General features: G+C 32.8%; 1 long non-coding RNA gene across 1 annotated transcript; it reads right to left on the bottom strand.

Moving 5' to 3' along the window:
• Nucleotides 1-16,475: 16,475 nt before the first annotated feature.
• Nucleotides 16,476-17,963, bottom strand: LOC143051253 (uncharacterized). The gene is made up of 3 exons (XR_012970674.1): nucleotides 17,910-17,963; nucleotides 16,892-16,966; nucleotides 16,476-16,568 (listed from the first exon to the last, which is right to left on the bottom strand). It is a non-coding gene; the product is annotated as an uncharacterized LOC143051253 (long non-coding RNA).
• Between the last annotated feature and the right edge of the window lie 1,488 nt (nucleotides 17,964-19,451).

Below are 19,451 nucleotides of genomic sequence, written 5' to 3'. Positions count from 1 at the left end.
TTTTATCAGACACATAAAACTATATATTCTATCTGCCCTCTTTAATTGGCATTTAAAACCAATGCATGTAGACCTAAATTGAAAAGAAATATATACAAAACAAGAAAAATCAGAACAGAGCTACAGACGACAACAACTGACCAGCTTACTGAGGCACAAACCTTCTTTTTTTTTTTTGGGGTGGGGGGGGGGGGGGACTATGTTTTTTTTGGAAAAAAAGTTTGTTTCCAGGTTTTGGAGAAAAAATGATTTTTGTTTGACCCCGTGAAAAAAAAATTATGTTTGTTTCACCCTTAGCTGCCCCTATATGTAATGCTAAAATTGAAAGAAAAAATTGTTTTCGACTAGTCGCCAAAAAAAAAGAAAGTTTGTCCGAAAAAAAAATCCATGGATATATTGACAATGATTAATTGTGCTATCATTCACAACGATTCTCACATATAAAGTGTAATTATACATTGTCTAAAATATATTTGTGTGGATTCGAACCCTCACAATTCAGGTGTGTTTGGTAGCTGTCTTCAATAACAAGGATTGTCAGTTTTTCTGTCGAAGATCGATTGTTTTGGCATTCTCCATAAAAAAAACCTGATCGCCATGATTAAGGCAAAATCTACAAAAAAGGCGTTCAACACTAACAAAAATTACATAACATGACAACATATTTGTACGAGGGTGATAAATTATGTTTATGACATGTTACAGTTGCTTTCATAAATACTGATGAAATTCTCCTAACACACATTGTACCAGGATCATAATTTAATACGCCAGACGCGCGTTTCGCCTACACAAGCCTCATCAGTGACGCTCATATCAAAATAGTTATAAAGCCAAACAAGTTCAAAGTTGTTAACGTCACAAACAAGGCTTTATTTAGTCAAATGCATTGACAAATAAGGTTTAGATTTATACTTTTACTTTAATTCGTAAAGTTAAACTAACTGCGGTGAATTAATTAAATGTATCCTTATAGATGTGTGTCTTCCTAATGACAAATACACAGACCGAACTAAATTGAGTGTTCATGTATTTGATTTTAAGGTCAATGTAGTATGTTCTCTTTGTTGTAACTTAGTTTGTAATTTAACAATTTCATATTGTAAACTTTATTGCAATTATCTGCTTCATTTCCTGTATGTTTGATTTCAATCCTTGGATGTCTCGATATATCTCTTGGTTATCTGTAAAACGTAGATCTGTATAACTAAAACGTTTTGGCTAAAATACTGTCATAATGATATATTATAACAATCAATAAGTATATAAAAAACCCTGCCATCAATTCTTTGTTTTACGAAGTGAGAGTATTTCTTATCTGTATATTAACATGTCGTTCAAAACAAAGATCGGTCCCTACAATATTTGTAATCTGAGATTAGACATGCACTGTGTGTCTTGTGAAATGACAATATATTGAATTATATTAAAAAAGGGAATGTTCACCTTTTATTTGTTTTCATTCAATCATGTTTGTTGCTTTGTATGGCCTTCTCTGTGAATATGTGTGAAATATTTACACCTGGACTCGCAATTACATTTCGTTAAAGTCTTACCCAGGAATTTTGAGAAATAAATTATATTGACATTTATCTACAAAGGAGATATTCATATATTATTTGAATAAGTATAAATGGGATATATTGGGGAATACATTGATGGTGAAAATATTAAATCTGAAGTTTATTGTATAGCTGTCGTTTCTGACAGGCGTGGATTGCACATTCATAATCTACTTGTTAATTAATTTCTGTGTGAAATGAAAAGTGGGATGTTATAACACACTGTTGACTACTGTTCCCCTTATTGACTTCTTTATCTATTATGTCTTTTTGTTTTGTTCACGCATCGTTGTGAATTAAATGGAATTTAATGCGACTGTCGTACAAATCAGGGGTTTAGTGAAAAAAATTAGGTTCAATGCACCATTTTCGACATAAGAAAATACAGGTACCAAGTCAGGACTATGACAGATGTTATCCATTCGTATGATATGTTTGAGCTTTTGGTTTTACCATTTGATTAGGGACTTTCTGTTTAGAATTTACCTCGGAGTTCAGCATTTTTGCGATGTCTTTCGAAAACGGAATAAAACATTTGTAGTCATTTGTTTCGGTACATATTCGATAATTTGACTTTAAAACATTTCACTTCGATCGTTGACGTTCCAAACTAGGTCAGCAAAGCGTCGAAATCAATAAAAAGATGTTTATACAGTATGTTGAACCCTAAATCGCCTCCACTCTACATTAAATGTATGTGAAGTTTTAAAGTATGGTACTAGTTTGCAACTGGCATTATATCTGCATTGTATAAGTTCATGAAATATTTCAGCCCTACATAGCCAGTACTGGATAACTCGTTTTCAAAGTTGGTATAGTAGTGGTTTACTGTGCCAAACATCCCGTTTTCTATCTCCGACTAGTAGAGTGATTAATTTGAAAGAAAAATAATAAAAATGTCAATTGCTTTTGTAATTCTGTGGCAGATAAACAATATGAATTTTGGGTACTGATGGTTGGAGTTCATTTTACCATAAACACTAATTCTGTGTGTATTACTCCTATATCATGTAATATATGTTTGACTTTATTTTAATAGAACTTTTTTCGATGTCTTCTGATTTCTTAGTGCAACGTATTATTTCACACAAAACGAAGAACCTCTTTGAACCACACCAACAGACGACAACACCTGAGCAACAAGCGACGGACTCGGACAGGTGCATACAAATGCAGCGGGTTTAAACGCTTAAACAGGCCACACCTTAATCCTAATATGGGACAGTAGTGTCACATTGCAAAATAAAAAAACACACTATAAAATATCAATTGAAATGGTTTAACTCGATCAAAAAGACATTTAAACAAAGAGGACATACACTTTGACGCCATCACGAGTTGGTTGACCGTTAGGGAATAACCGTTTCACAAATGATATCGGATATGTTCCTTACGTCGTAACTACAATCCCCTTCCCTTTCATGAATATGACCTACCGAATTAGACTATTTACCGGATTTGTAATCACATAAGCAACACGACGGGTGCCACATGTGGAGCAGGATCTGCTTACCCTTCCGGAGCACCTGAGATCACCCCTAGTTTTTGGTGGGGTTCGTGTTGTTTATTCTTTAGTTTTCTATGTTGTGTCGTGTGTACTATTGTTTTTCTGTTTGTCTTTTTCATTTTTAGCCATGGAGTTGTCAGTTTGTTTTAGATTTATGAGTTTGACTGTCCCTTTGGTATCTTTCGTCCCTCTTTTTTTAACGTATACGTGGGATCTATGACACACTATGAATACAATATTAAAACGTAGGTGCCAATATAACACAGACATTGGGTTAACCATACATGAAAGCTACACAAACATAAACGTCATATAAGTGTAGGTTATAAAATTGAGAATGGAATTTGGACACATGTCAAAGAGATAACAACCCGACCAAAAAGCAGACAACAGCCGAAGGCCACCAATGGTTCTTCAACGTAGGTGGTCCTCACTTGGCCCTTAATGAAATTGTATACTAGTTCAGAGAAAATGGACGTCAAACTGAACTCCAAAACATACAAATGTACTAAAATTTAAAAAGGCATACAAGACTAACAAAGGCTAGAGGCTCCTGACCTGTTACAGGCGGAAAAATACGGCGGGGTTAAACATGTTTTGTGATATATCAACCATTCCCCTATACCTCTAGCCAATGTAGAATAAAGACACACATAGCAATAAACACAGTTTCACTCAGTTTAAATGAAGTCCGAGTCCTATGTCAGAATAACATTATTTGTATATAAAACATATGCATTAAACAACCAATTTGAACATGTCAACAGAACTTTATTTAGTGCAAACAACGCAGTGGAAAGTACTGTTTTGTACATAAGGAGGGCACTTGAGTGATCCACAATATGCTTTGACTGGGAATAAAGTATAACCATTTTCATTCTGAACACCTCCTTCTAAAACCTCGGGTGAGTGGTCCACACAGATATATGATGATGCTCCAGGATCCGCATGATGACCAGATGCTAGAATCCCCTGATATTCCGTAGTCCACCCTTTGTAACAATTTAATTTTCCTGGTACCATCATGATAGATGTCCTGTGGATGGCCATGCAAACAGCACATGGAACATCTTTATCAATATTATTGTTACCAAAAACTGCATCGTTATATTCCATCCCATACATCGTTGAGTAACCATTCTTAGAGCTTATAGGTCCAAGGTCGGGATCATGAGGTACACAAACTGGAGTCGCAGATCGTCCTTTATTGCCCATAAAACCTCCAGCGCCTAAACCTTTAAAATATTTGAAATAAATAGATCACATATACGCGTTCAATAGATATAAAAAATTGAAAGCAACACATTTAATAATTTCATGCGTCCGACGCACTTTTCTGGATTTGCCTTCATCAGGAACGCTCAAAGCCAAACATTTGAAATCCAAGGATGAATAAGTATCTAAACCGTTGAAGAGCTATATGACAAAAATACTTAAAATTGATAGCCAAATTCATTTAAAGTCAACTTTGCCTGAGGGAGTTGAACCCTTAGTTTCTTAATAATTTCATTGGTGTTTTTGACATTTTTCTGAGTTCTGTCATATATTTGCAGATTATTAGTATATGTAAGCTTACATCATGCACATTACTATTTTGTTATAACTAGATTTCTGACATTTTATTTTATATAAACAACAAATGTAATATTTGCCTTTTGACATATTGTTTTATTGTGTACGGGAATTTGGAATGATTTAGATGTGTTAACAATAATTAAAACAATTGAAATTTGCATAAGCGTTCATCCTAACATAAGGCAATTAGTTTACAAAAAATATTTAATAGGAATTAAAGCAAACCTGTATAAACAAGTTCCGTTCCATTTCTTGTACACGTTTTCCTTCCCCATTGTGTATAGACTGAACTCTGACCTTTAAAACAATAATAAAATCATTAAATCATCAACGCATTATTCCATTTACATACAAAACGTGTGAAAAAAGATGATATGCTTAATATAATGACATTTAAAACGAAAGAATACAACTAAAACGTTTCAACTTGATGACTTTTCAAATTTTTTTTGGTTTTTGTTTTTTTTGCTTTTAGCAAAGACAAATCATTATTGGAAAGCTAGATGCTTGCCTAAACAAAGGAAATGACAAATTGAAGCTCTCAGTGCCTTATGAGGTGTGCTTTATGTGATCAGGTTATTGTTTTGACTTCGTAAGTGCATCAAGCTATAAGTCATACACCCGCCTTCAAGAAGAAAAACATTCATACTACATAGCAAGCTATAAAAGGCCCAATAATTACAAAACGAGAAATAGCTTTAATTATTCATAGATTAATAAATATATTAATCCTTCACAAATCTGGAACATTGGTACGAAAGGCACGACAAACGAAAAACAAATATCACAATCAAGAAAAACTAAGAGATATGTTTATACCGACATACGTATTTAAACATCGCTTTTAAGCTCTGAATTTTGCCGTCTGGCAAGAATGTGCGGGAATTAAACATACCGCTAAAAATTTCTTGTATCACCTGATTCTTAAAAAACCATGTTTACAAAACAAAAAATGAAAATTAAAGACAATACCTGAAGAGTAAACCATATTTAGTTAAGCACACGAATTTCTTTTATATTATTTTTGACTACTGGAAGTAGTTATCAAAGGTACCAGATTATAATTTAATACGCCAGACGCATGTTTCGTCTACATAAGACTCATCAGTGACGCTTAGATCAAAATAGTAATAAAGCCAAACAAGTACAAAGTTGAAGAGCATTGAGGACACAAAATTACAAAAAGTTGTGCCAAATCCGATAAGTTTTCAAACGGGAGATTAGGAATCGACGTTAAAACTAACATCCGTAAAGAGACGGTTTGAAAAAGGATATACAGATTATTTATTGAAAAAGAAATAAGTCATTACAAATATATTTAAAATGTTACCGTACTTGAAATGATCTTTTGTAGTTTAGTTTCCAAATCCATTTGCGCCTTTTCTCTTTGTTATGACTTAGTTTGTAAGTTTGCAATTTCAGCGGACTTGATGATTTGTAAATTTGCAATTTCAGTCGTCTGTTGTTGTAACTTAGTTTTTAAGTTTGCAATTTCAGCCGTCTTAATTTGTAAATTTGCAATTTCAGTCGTCTGTTGTTGTAACTTAGTCTTTAAATTTGCAATTTCAGCCGTCTTAATTTGTAAATTTGCAATTTCAGTCGTCTGTTGTTGTAACTTAGTTTTTAAATTTGCGATTTCAGCCGTCTTAATTTGTAAATTTCCAATTTCAGTCTTCTGTTTCTGTATCAAAGTAGACTTGGAAACTACAGTCTGTTTTATGGTCTCCATGGATGATTTCAATGTCTGGATATCTCGGTGTAATTGTAAATTATCCGCATAGTCAGGCTCCGTTAGCAGAATACGTTTTTCGTCATGTGTCGCTAAGATACTTCCATAATAAAATACCAAATTAATCAGAATATATATGACAGTTCTTGCCATTATTTCTGTCTTGTACGTTATACACGATAACGGATTCTTATCTTTTTTAAATCGGTCATTGAGATTTAACATGCATGTCTTGGGGAACGACATTATATTGTTTGCTCCCTTTTTTATTTGTTTTAATGAAGTCTGTGTTGTTGTTGTTGTTTTTTTTTAATTTTTTCTTCTTCTTATATGACTATGAATAAGGTATTTGCACCAGGACGTTAAAGGAACCCCAATGAAGCTGTGTTATTATTTCAGTTGTTTTTGTTTCTTAGCCTCCAACAATTTAATTTTGTATTTACCTTTAAACCCAAGATGGAAGACGAATATGGGGATGGTCAGTACAAAACACGTGTTTCATGCACGCTGCATATAACATCCTATTTCACTGACCAAAAAAAAAAAAGAGTGTAAAAACTTTTGATTCATTGTGTTACAAAAACAATCTGAAGAATTTATATGACTACAGTAAGAAATCTGCAATAGATGCATGTGATCTTTGTATTACAGCGTCGTACAGTACGTCTTTTGTAAATTTTACAGTTTTTAACATGGCTTTTAACACTTGACTATCTTTTTTCTTTTTCAGAGTGCATTTTAAGAAGAGGAATTGTAGTTCTCCCCCTGTAATAAAATTGAGAATGGAAATACGAAATGTGTCAAAGAGACAACAATCCAACAAAAGAGAAGACAACAGGCGGAAGCCACAATACAGCGAGAAAATCCTAAACATAGAGCCAGGCTTCAGCTGGCCCATAAACAAAAATGTGTACTAAAGGACATAATACTATATTCTAGCATAACAGAAATAAGCAAGATCAAAACAGAATAACTTATAAATAAAGAAATATGCGCAATATACGACAATGGGGAAGCAACCCAACACCATACAACATCAAGGGATCTGCAAGCTATAAGTTACAGTTATTGACTTTAATAAAATATATTTGCAATAATAATAAAATCGCAATTATTTCTGACTTTACAGTATACACAGAAGTCAACTGAACTCGACTAACTTAAAAACAAAAGCAAACAAGTCATTTAAGGGTACGAATATCGTATATTTTTTTGTAATCAGTTGAGTCATAAATTACCTCTAGTCTAGAATTAAGTATTTTTCTGTTCGCATTTTAGATATATATACGTTATAATTAGTATTTGTATCAGTGCTTTCCTTGACAAAGACTATATTTGTCCGCCTCACAAAGATAAGTTGGTAAAAAGGTTATTTACAGTTTTAGGTTCGACCCTTTGCTGGAACAGTGATGCTGGTAATTGGGAAGTTAAATAATACATTCTGGTTCTATAATAAAGATGTCGATTCCACTTTGCGCTGTACCGAAAAATAAAAAATGTGACAGAAAATGATTGATAGAATACATCAGTGACCTTACATTACAATGCCAACATTTGATTTTAAATAAACGTTATGAAACTTAATGTAAACAGAAGACCATGTGATGTCTTTTACAATAATTGAGCAGTTAAGTTGGGTGTTTCGTTGACTTTAAAGAGGGACGAAAGATACCAGAGGGACAGACAAACTCATTGCTCGAAAATAAGCTGACAACGCCATGGCAGAAAAAAATGACAAACAGAGGAATACTTTATTTTGGGCAAACAACGCATTTGAAAATACTGTTTTGTACATAAGGAGGGCACTTGAGAGATCCACAAATAGCCTTGACTGGAAATAATCTGATCAATACAAATATATGTCGATGCTCCATTGTCTACATGATTACCAGATGCTAGTAATCCCTTGTATTCCCTATTTCATCCTTTATGGCAGCTTGATTTCCCTGGTATCATGATAACAGATGTAGCGTGAGTGGCCCTGCATACAGCACATGGAACATCTTTATCATATATGTTATTACCGAAGGCTGCATCGTTATATTCCATGCCATACAAAGTGAAAAAACCACCAGTAGAACACACGGGTCCAAGTTCGGGATCGTGCGGTACGCATACGGGAATCGCAGATCGACCTTTGTTGTTATAATAACCGCCTCCGCCTAAAACTTTTGTTTTTGCAATTTGGTTGCTTATATAGGGAATCACTGAAGCATGACTGGAGTGCCCCCCCCCCCTTTTAGGTCAGTCAGCGGGTCCCCCTTATAAAAAGTTCTGAATCCGCCACTGCAAGGGCTCATATTTCCCAAAGAACTATAATATCTATCTGGTATTAAATGGTCAAATCTTGTCCAAGAATTTTGTAATATTCCTGGACTTTAACCATGTTAACACATTTACTTTAACAGTTTAATATTATTCAAAATAAATGGACCCCTCTTTTAGAAAAGTTGTTTAAAATATGATGTATTTCTCCTCTTTTTGAGTAAAAAATTCTAAGTTTTCAAAGGTTTTGTATAGTAGCACAATACAAATCCTTGGTATTTCTATTTTCTTTTCTACAACAGTAAAATGACCTCTTGTCTGAGGGAGGGTTGTTCCCAACCTGATAATAACAAACAGAGCATAGGTCAAAGTTCGGCCTTTTACACAGTTCTTGATCCAGACCAAACAGCAAGTTATAAGGGACCCCAAAATTATAAGGGAACACAATTCGAACAGGAAAACCAACGATCTAATTTATATTTCCAAACGGGAAAATACCAATGAACCCCATGAACAAACGATAACTGCTGAACGACAGGTCCCTGAATCAACCAGAACAGGTGTACAAACCTGCAGCGAGTATGGATAATTTTGTATCGCCAGCATACAATATAATTGCAGTTGAAGGCAACTCTTTCAGAAGTTCTTTACATAATTTATTCTAACAACGATTTTTTTTGATAGGAATATAAGTAAGGGAGAAAGAAACCAATGTTTTGTTCTGTACAGGTATTTCCGCTGTTACATATTTAATCGGAGCACTCTCACTTGGGATTAATTGGTTTCATGCTGAAACAAATATTCTCACGGCTATTTACACAGTGTGTGGTGTGCTTATAATTTTAAAATCGTTACATACAAGTTAGACTGTGATTTTAAAAACAAATGTTGAGATCTTTTTATAATATTTACAAAAAAAAAACGGTACGGGAAATGGACATGATTACATTTCCGGATGCGGGAAGCGGGAATATATTTTTTTTTTTTTTAAATCGGTTTTGAAAAAAATAGGTGCGGGCGGGTCCGTCGAACAAGGAATTAAATTGGTGTGGCCTTATTGGTCAATATAATTTTTTATCGTTACGTATGGTTCTCAGATATCCCTATATTGTGTACCAAGATAAGTTTGATATAGTATAGTTAATTTCAACACAAAGAAAATATACAAAATTATCCGATGTAAAGCGGAATTTGATTGAATTTTTGAAAAACGCATTTACACTAGTATTTTTGGGGGCCTTTATAGCTTGCTGTTCGGTGTTGAAGTCCGTTCGTTGACCTATAATGGTTTACTTTTATAAATTTTGACTTGGATAAGAGATTTTTCTCTTTGGCACTCATACCACATCTTCCTATATCTATTTGTTAGAAATCAAGTTGGTATAAAGAAAGAAGAGATTATGCAGTGACCAATTCAATCAACAAAGTTACCCAAAGATTTATAATGATCATCATTGTAAACAAAATAAATCAGTACATGAAAAGCACTTTTTTTTTATCACATAACAATAAAGAAATAATGCAAACAAGACACAAGTAAAAAAAACGTTCTTTTTCACATAATGCTTGCAAAAACTTACATAAAAAAAAATTGAAAAAGTCCGGTTCGTACACTCATTGTAAAATAAAATGGTGAATTATCAAAATCATAGAAATAAGAAGTGTGAATAAGTAATATAAAAGAACGAAGAAAAATAAACGCAATAGAAAGATTGTCATCTGAATAAGAAAGTATAAGAGGTATTGCTATACAAAAAAGTGCTAACGTATTTGCCATGATCTGTTGAAGTTTGGATTCCAGATCCAATTGAGCCTGTTCCCTTTGTTGTAAGTTAGTTTGTAAGTTTGCAATTTCAGCCGTCTGTTTCTGTATCAAAGTAGACTGAGAAACTAGAGTCTGCTTTATTTCCTGTGTGGCTGATTTTAATATCTGGACATCACGATGTAGTTGTTGGTTATCCGCATAATCAGGATCCGTTAGAAGAATACGTTTTGCGTCATGTCTCGCTAAGATACTTTCAAAGTAACATATTACAATAAGCAGAAAATGTAAGACAAACTTTGCCATTACTTCTTTATCGTACGTAATAACCGTTTACAATGCCTTATATAGGTCGTTCAAGACTAATGTGTGTCCATACAACTTTTGCAATATGAGATTTAACATTCACGACTGACGCACATTAGTCTTGTGACATAATGTGTTTATCTTCATTTTGTTTTCTTTAATTTATTCCTTACTTTGTTGTTTTCTGTGACTATTCTTGTTTTGGAAATGTATGAAAAATTTGAATAGTTATCAAAGGTACCAGGGCCCGTATGCATAAAGCTCCTTAAGTCAAGATTTTCCTTAGTAAACACTAAAGTTAAGGAAGCTCCGCCCTTTTTATCTAAGTGGTATGCATAAAAAATCTTAAACTAAGTATTTCCTAAGTAAAACCTTAGTTGTTTTAAGTCACGCCCACAAAACTTAAGTGGTATGCATAAAACTCCTTATACTAAGGAAACGCATGAGATAACACTTAAATTAAGAGCTTCCTTAAATTTTCAAAAATAGTTAAAAATCAATCGAAAGTATGCATTTTTTGCAGAAAATGATAGGTTACCTAAAGTTAAATTGAATGATAATTATATCAGTAATAAAATACTAATAATCGTTTATTTATTGCTAAATATTAACGATCATCGTAATTTTCTTCAAATCACGTCGTATAATCATCAAATCAAGAGATAACAGTGGGTAGTTATAGATGTACTATTTTCTATATCTCGTGTGTATACCGAAAAGTACGCATGTTTTATACTCATGTAATTCATGGTTCTATTTTTCTTTTGTTAACTCTGTACGTGCATGTTTTTAAATTTTTTAAAATACATCGCGCGGGTATCATTTGTAACCGGTTTTTTTTTTTGTTTTCATTTGAATTTTGAATAAGTTGATTGTTTATGAAGTACCCACTGCTACACCCCTTGGAATTCGAAGTTTATATAAGATCATATAAGGTATTTATGATACCTTACTCGTATCAAATTATTTTTTTATATTTCCTTATATATATCCAATGAGATATATTGCGGTTTCGAAAATATTGCTAAGTACGTTAAGATGTTGAGAATATGCTTACTGTAAAAAGTAAAATCACAAAAATACTGAACTTAGAGGAAGATCAATTGGGAAAGTCCATAATCACATGGCAAAATCAAATAACAAAACGCATAAAAACTTACTTAAGAGTTCACTTCACTAAGGAATACTTAAATCGGAACTTTTCTCTAATTACCGTAAAAAAGTAATAATTTGTTTTAGTAAAGATTGCAGGACTTTTGAAAAATGCCCTAGTTTGTATATGGATTCGTGGAAAAAAAATTCTACCCTCCCCTCTTTTTTTGTTGTAAAGGGGAAGTAATAAAAATGTTAAGTTCACATCAAAATATATTTTTTTCAAACCATAAGCAAATGTAAGCAAAGGGTCTGGAAAGGGAGATGTCAGCGCATAATAAGCTGAACAATTAGTAAACATTTTATTGAAAAAAGTGTTTTGTAAAATGATTTGCTTACAATGTTACCCTTAGTCTTGTGCTACGCCACTGAAACCTTGCTCATGTTTTGTTAGAGTTTAAAACACATTGTTGTATCCATAAAATATTACACCCATTAAAAGTTGATTTACGATTAAGTAGAGGAAAGTCTTGGATTACCGAAATATTTTTCCTCTAATGCTCATCCGTCAAAACACCAACCTTAAAAAGTGTTGTCTTATATGCGCCAATGGTTTGTCATTATACAATGTTACGTTCTATTGAATTGTTTTACATACCAATATCAGTTTAACCCCAGCTCTATGAAATAAAAGCATGCATTGATCAATAAATTTAAATAAACATAACAAACTTTTACACGGATGATTACATGTGTTGAGCTAGTATATAGCATACGGTAATTAGAGAAAAGTTCCGATTTAAGTATTCCTTAGTGAAGTGAACACTTAAGTAAGTTTATGCATACCGCTTAAGAATTTTACTTACATGTAACTAAGGAAATTCTTAGAGAAATCTAAGTTTAATGAATACTTAAGATAAGACGTTTTATGCATACGGCCCCAGGCTTATAATCTGCACGTTAAACAAATACATTTTGTAACAATGAATTTGTCTGTTTCATTTAGTTGTATTTTAATTTCTTTTTTTTTCATTTACTATTTTTGTCATATGCACAAAATATGCATGCAATATTTTCTGTTAATGTAAAGCAACATAATATTTCTCAAGAACGGGACGACAATAAGCGAGCAATATACTTTTAAGTAATACCCTAGTATGTTTTTCTATGTAAACAAGAATGAAATATTTGTGCACTTTTATTCAACAGACTATTTGCCAGTCAAACTTTTCATAGACTATCCTTCCGGTCAATAGTGTTATAAACAATTGCCGATTTCTTTCATATTAATCTTTGTCCCCTTTTCAATTTTTATGTCTTTGTATATATCTACATGTACTATTAAATGGCGTTTGTTGAAATGCTTTTATAATTCTATTCTTTTGCTTTTTTCCCCTCTGTAAATTGCCTCGTTGGACTGTTCACTCCGTTTGTGCGGTTTTTAAGAGTTCACTTTCATAATTGGAAAATACTGATTGTCCATTGGACGAGAATGGGTGAAATATGTTGTGAAACTCGTTTTTTAATGGTAAAACGAAAACTTTTCAGGAATATTCCTGTAATACAATCTTCACTTCAAACACAAGTCCGCTTACAATATTAAAAACATTGTGTCGGAACACTTATTTCTTTTGAATCCGTCGCTTTAAAAAGCTTTTTGCACGCTACCGAATGCAAACTTATTTGATAAAAGCGTGTTTTGGCATTGTAAAAGTCGTGCTTTATTTGACTGTCAATTGTGTTAAAACATTAAATTCCTGGAATGTGTTTTAATAGATTTAAGTCTCTGATGCTTGATTATTTATTATGAATTGGTTTTAGCCTTTAACTTGCTTTCGTGTTAATTTGACCTGTTGACACAATTCGGTATGCATTTCTGTTATTCAGTATTTACTTATTTCGTGTTAGTATCTCGTCCCCCTATTTTTAACATGTTCCAACTTAAATAAGTATTCAGTATGACGATAAATTTTTACTTCTGTACTCGTGCTGTGAACAACAAATATAATTCCTTTGTAGAAATGTTTACTTTCACCTAACAAAACAAATATTAAACTTAAATTTACCTGTGTACGTTATTTTATATAATGCTATTTTGTCCAAGATTGTAGTTGTCTTTCTCACACTGTTCCTACATCCTTTTTTTAAATAATGTTTGTATATTGTGTCCTCAACTTATTCGTTAAATGCATGTTTACTTGTTTTTGTTTAAGTCTTTTTGATCGAGTTAAGCCATTTCAATTGATATTTTGTAGTGTGTATTTTTATGATGAAAGTCACACTACTGTTTGGGTGAAGGTTGGCGTCCGTTTAAACATTTAAACCGGCTGTATTTATATGCATGTGTCCTAAGTGAGGAGCCTGTTTTTTTAGTGGGTGTCGCATGTTAGTATAGGTATCGTTTTTATATAGATTCGACCGTTGGTGGTCCTGTTTGAATTGTTTTACACAAGTCATTTTGGGGCCCTTTACAACTTGCTGTTCGGTGTGAGCAAAGGCTTCATGTTCAAGGCCGTACTTTGACCTATGGATTGTGACTTGGATGGAGAGTTGTCTCATTGGCACTCATACTACATCTTCTTATTTATTTGTACAACTTAAATAGGTAAGTGTTTAGTATATAACTTGCGAAATCGGAAATTAGCGTTGCCAATATAAAAAAAAAGATGTTGTATGATTGCCAATGAGACAACTGTCCACAAAAGAACAAAATGACACAGAAATTAACAACTATAATAGTTCACCGTACGGCCTTCAACAATGAGCAAAGCCCATACCGCATAGTCAGCTATACAAGCTCTGAAATGACAATGTAAAACAATTCATACGAGAAAACTTATGGCCTTATTTATATCCGTTTTGACCTTGGGAAGTCTTTACTGACCAAACAACATGGTACACGCTGTATTAATGTTGGTTTATTATAAAATGTCAAAATTCTGAATCTACATAGAGATATAACCTGTTTGCAATAACTACCTTCTTTTCCTCAATTAAGGCATACCGAATTAAGACTTTTTACCACTGGATTTGTTTCAACATGAGCATTCTTCCGGAGTGTTTTGTATACTATAGTTTGTCTTTTGGTCGTTTCTCGTTTTTCATTTTCTCTCTCTCTCTCTCTCTCTCTCTCTCTCTCTCTCTCTCTCTCTCTCAGTTCCCATTGAAGAAAAATAGGTTATTTACATTATTCAAATTCAAACGTGTTATCATCATTTCATTATTTGTCAATTCATAACCATTACTATGCCAGGGGTATATGTAGACAAACTCTATTTAAAATAAATAACATAGTTAAAAAAAATACTGTTTTGTACATGCGGAGGGCACTTCAGAGACCAACAAATAGCTGGCATAGGAAAAGGATATATACATTTTCATTCGAGACTACTTCTTTTAGAACTTTAGATGTATGCTCAATACAAATATATGTTGAGGCTGAATTGTCAAATCGATAACCAAACGCTAGTAACCACTTATATCCTAAATTTCATCATATATAACAACTCAATTTTCCTGGTACCATGAAGACAGATATGTCTCGTAGTTTAGTGGGATGTCCATTGTCCACTGCACTTGCTAGCCATTTGGTTAAGGAGCCAGTTTAAACCCGCCCCTTGGTGCTTGGTTCTCTTTGCGGTGCTGAAGACCCATTGTTGACCTTGATCTGTTGTCTCTTTGACCCATTCCCAATTTCCATTCTCAATATTATGATTTATATATGCCTCGTATTTTTGTGAAAAACACATGTCTTTGTAACATTATATATGTTTGATAATCACTTTTCTGCTATTGAATGATTTACGCTGACATTTAAACATCTTTTAGTAAAATTAGTTGTGAGGTTTGGTTTCTGTATCACAGACGAGAACCTTAATGTAAACCCAACAAATAAACTAGTTGACATTTCCGCGGCATGAAAATGTGCCAACTCAAAATTGTTAAATCTAATTTTCCAAAGCCTGTACACTCATTGTTTTTTTTGTCTACACAAAAACAATGCAAATAGTAGACCATCACATAACTGACATTGCACATTAAGTATTCTCTGACATAAATGGGAAGCTATTATTTTTGTCATCGCTGCACTCAATCGCCATTGAAAATTTATGTCTTATTATAACTTGCAGTTGACACAATCGAATTACAGAAAAACAAGAAACATGTTATATGTTCAAACAAAAGCCGCTTGTTAAAAGACAATAACTAGATGATACATTTTTAAAATCAAAACGTTATACAAATAACAGTATTCTAATATAAGATATAAGCATAACACAATACAAAAGAATGTATCAGTATTAATTTATTTTGAGCAAACAACGTAGTTAAAAATACTGTTTTGTACATAAGGAGGGCACTTGAGGGATCCACAATATGCCTTGACTGGGAATAAAGTATACCCATTTTCATCCTGAACACCTCCTTCTAAAACCTCGGGTGAGTGGTCCACACATATATATGATGATGCTCCAGCATCCGCATGATGACCAGATGCTAGAATCCCCTGATATTCCGTAGTCCACCCTTTGTAACAACTTAATTTTCCTGGTACCATCATGATAGATGTCCTGTGGATGGCCATGCAAACTGCACATGGAACATCTTTATCGTAAAGGTTATTACCGAAGGCTGCATCATTATATTCCATCCCATACATAGTTGAGAAAAGCCCAGTAGAGCTTACAGGTCCAAGGTCAGGATCATGAGGTACACAAACTGGAGTCGCAGATCGTCCTCTATTGTTATAAAAACCTCCTCCTCCTAAACCTATTAAATATTTAAAATGAAAGCATATCTTACAATAAACACACATATGCTTTCAATATATATTTGTTCAGTTTTGTTTTTAATCTTTATATTAATTTGCGTCAGCCTTATTACTCTTTTTTGAAGAACTGGGTTTCTGACATTTTATCTGCTATTAACAAACAATTTAATATTTGACTTTTGACATATTGTTTTGTGTTTACGGTAGTTTGGGATAGTTTTGATGTGTTATTAAGAAATAAAATAATTGATTTTGACGTAAGCATTTATCCTTACATGAAGCAATTAATTTAAGATTTGTTTTATGAGGAATTAAATCAAACCTGAATAAACAAGTTCCGTTCCATTTCTGGTACACGTTTTTCTTCCCCATTGTGTATAGACTGATCCCGTTGGACCTAAAAACAGTAATTAAAAGTTATTAAAAGGACAAGAACTTCCACTTCAAAGTAAATAATAACTCCTACTTATACAGGTAAAAACTATAATTAAGATATTTGTTTAACCTAAAATATGAAAACACACAGGCCGAGAAAAATCCAATTGCATGAGTCATCTAGAATAACTGTATTTATGTTTATCTCGGTTATATGACCATCGGTAGTGCTCGGAATTCACCACGATAGTAAATAGACTTAAAATGACACGACATTTGATACATATTATCATACTATGCATTGTCAATTGTTTATATTAAACTTTCAATAAATTAGATATACTTCAAGTATGTTATATATCAATATGATAACTTTACTGAAATAAAGGAACATGAATTTGATAGGTAGTGCCTCTTTAAGGTTGCACTTTGTAAATACAACTATTTTTCAAACTACGCCTCTTTTGGGGAGAAATATAATATTTATAGATAATTTGATGTGTTGACATACTGATTCCCAGATAAAAACAATACTATTGCGGTGTAAAATGAATTCTGATGCAGGCAAAAAGTAAAGGTTGAGGTAGTATAAAATGTTAGTATACATTTAAACTCTAACAAGTTCAGTGCATATAAATGTTGAAAATATGCAGCCCAGCCCTATATTTTAACTGACCACTTGACATTTGGAACTATTTGAGAAAAAAGTAGAAGTTTTACAATTTCGTAGTAGTCCAGTTGATATAAGAATAATTGACCCCTTTATAGCAAAACTCTGAAACTTTGCACAATAAAAGGTTAGGTGGTATGAACAAAATTTAGATATAGCGACGTTATTAATAATTGTGCTTGTAGTCTAGTTTTGTAAAAGAGACGGTTGCAAACGAAGGATATGCTGCTTAATAAAAAAAAATATAAGTATGCAAAATAATAGTCCTAACAAATATATTAAAATGCTACCGTACTTGATATGATCTGTTGCAGTTTAGTTTCCAAATCCAATTGAGCCTTTTCCCCTTTAACTTTGCAATTTCAGCAGTCTTAGTTTGTAAAGTTGCAATTTCAGCCGTCTTAATTTGTAAATTTCCAATTTCAGCCGTCTGTTTCTGTATCAAAGTAGACTGGTACAAAACAGTCTGTTTTATGTTCTCCATTGCTGATTTCAATGTCTGGATATCGCGATGCATTTGTAAATTATCCGCATAGTCAGGATCCTTTAGCAGAATACGTTTTTCGTCATGTGTCGCCAAGATTCTTCTATAATGAAATAACAAAATAATCAGAGTATATATGACAATTCTGTCCATTATTTCTGTCATAAACGCTTTACACGACAACAGATTCTTATCTATATATTCGGTCATTATATATAACTTTTGCCCTTTGAGAGTTAACTTTAAAGATGAAATTTTTATCTTTATGCACCGTCTTTATCTTTCATTAAATCGGTATTGTGGTTTTGTCTGGTTTTTGCAACGAATTTGAATGAAATACTTGCATTAGAACGGTAACAACGAACAGCTATGATGCAACACGTATCTAATTAATAAAGTTGTTGTAGTATATAAAATCATCTAAGTATAAACAAAATGCATAACAGAAAGCATGTTTCTGATTTTGAATCTTAGAAAGTATCTAACGAAAATGTCGATAAAATCTTGAATAAAATAAACATCGATAAGGCTACAGAAGCTGATGGTACTCAAGCTATAATAATAAAATATTGTTTAACTTATATTGCACCACAGTTGACAACTCTTAAAATTTTTGAAAAAATATATGAATTTAACTAACTGAATACTTTGATAAAATATTAATTACTTTTTGTGTTCATTTAGACGTGGGCATGGATGCCAGACCACACTTCTCAGAAGTTAGAAAATGAAAATTGGCGTGAAACTCATGCTAAAAATAAGTACATTTCAGCGGTATTAATGAATCTTGTTAAGGCTTTTGACTGCCTGAATCACACTATATTGCTAGATATGTTTTTAGCATATCGTGGATCCCCCCATTCAGTTGCTCTTCTGTAGTCCTATTTATCTTACCGTAAACAACAAATAAAGGTCAACAATGTTCTGAGTAATTGAGCTGACATCTATATAGGCGTACCACAGTGTTCTATCCATTGTTGTGTAACTTATTTCTTAATGATAATTTATTTTGGTTAACATGGTAGTTTATATAACTATGCAGATGACAATACGCCGTCTTTCTGTACTCAAGATTTTTTTTTTTATAAATTTCAACTTTGGAATCTAAGTAAAAAATACAAGTCATGTCTCTTTGAGATGAAATATAGAGAACATAACTGGGAACCAGTTTATCAACAAATCAAATTATCTATGAATATTATACATTTTTTTAGAAGAGGCGTGGTTTGAGAACAAACATATATTCAAATAGAAAACTCTCTAAACAATTTTGTCCACATCAATACTTCATTATAAGAATTACCGCCTTAAATAAATCACTGCATATACTTTAAGTTTCCTTTTACGGTGGAT

This window comes from Mytilus galloprovincialis, chromosome 11 (assembly GCF_965363235.1).
Source record: "Mytilus galloprovincialis chromosome 11, xbMytGall1.hap1.1, whole genome shotgun sequence".
In the NCBI taxonomy this organism is placed as follows: Eukaryota; Metazoa; Mollusca; class Bivalvia; order Mytilida; family Mytilidae; genus Mytilus; species Mytilus galloprovincialis.
The sequence above is the reverse complement of the archived record's forward strand: the minus strand, read 5'-3'. Positions and strand labels throughout refer to the sequence as shown.